Below are 1,114 nucleotides of genomic sequence, written 5' to 3'. Positions count from 1 at the left end.
CCTCGCGGCCCTGCCGGCCGACCCTCTCCACCCGTAGCGCTGGCCCGGGGCCCCAGCTCCCTCCCTATCCGAGCCTTAGCATGGAACTCTGGGAGACGTGATGCAAAATGCAATCCCAGAGTTATGGGAGTCCCCTTTCCTGCACTGTCCGCTCCGTCCGGGTGAGAAGTTTGAGCATTCTGCACATAATTGGAATTCAAAACTTCAGTCTTCCCCAACAAACCACAAGCAAGTACTGGTCTGCCGTCGACTCTCAAAGGCGGGGACCGTTGGCATCTGGGCGCTTCTCCCCACCCGCAGTTACACTCGGTGTGGCTGGATTCATGATAGATCGCGCAGGCCAAGGGGAAACGCGAATGTGAAATGTTCACCAAGCGCGAGATGGCTGCGGAGCGTAGTTTGCCAGCGTTGTCCTGAAAGAGCGCAAAGAAATGCAGAGTCTAAACCGGCCGCCGCGGGAAGCGAGGCCGTGCTAGACGCGGGGTCTGACCCGGCCGGGAGTCCCGCAGACTCTGAGATCCCGACCCGTCCTGCCGCAGCCCAGCGCGCGGGAGGGGACCGCAAGCCGTGCCCAACCTCTGGGCACCTGCCCTGGCGCGCTCCTCCTCGCGGCCTCTGGTGGTTTTCAAGGACCGAGGCAAACACACCCCAAGCTCTAGCACGGCCGGCGTGAAATTAAAATCTGAAATTAAATTAATTTAAATCTAGCTTGAAATTAAAATCTAGCCCGAGTGGCGCGATTTGAGGCTGAAGGGTTTGCCGCGCCGAGCCAAGCTGGTGGAAACCCGGAGGATCTACCCGGTGGCCACTTGCACAGGTTGCTTCGCAGTCACCTGGAGGGGGCGGCCTGGGAGAGGGAGTCGCCGAGACCCGGGGACCGCAGAGGCAGTGCCACGCGCACGCTCACGCCAGAGGAATTCACACTTGAGTGTGCGGAGCGCGCCGGTCTGTCGACCAGCCAAGCCAGCCTGAAAGCCGGGTCCGAAGCAAAGCCCTCGGGACACAACGAGGGCTGAACCCGACTCTAGGAAAGGTCCGAGAGTCCTTTCCGAGTCACAGGATCAGGGGTCCCGGAGGACTCGAGCCTCTAGCCACGCCCAGGAGGGCCCTGGGG

This window comes from Bison bison, unplaced genomic scaffold (genome assembly GCF_000754665.1).
Source record: "Bison bison bison isolate TAMUID 2011002044 unplaced genomic scaffold, Bison_UMD1.0 scf7180017864141, whole genome shotgun sequence".
Lineage (NCBI taxonomy): Eukaryota > Metazoa > Chordata > Mammalia > Artiodactyla > Bovidae > Bison > Bison bison.
This window is presented reverse-complemented; position numbering follows the sequence as displayed.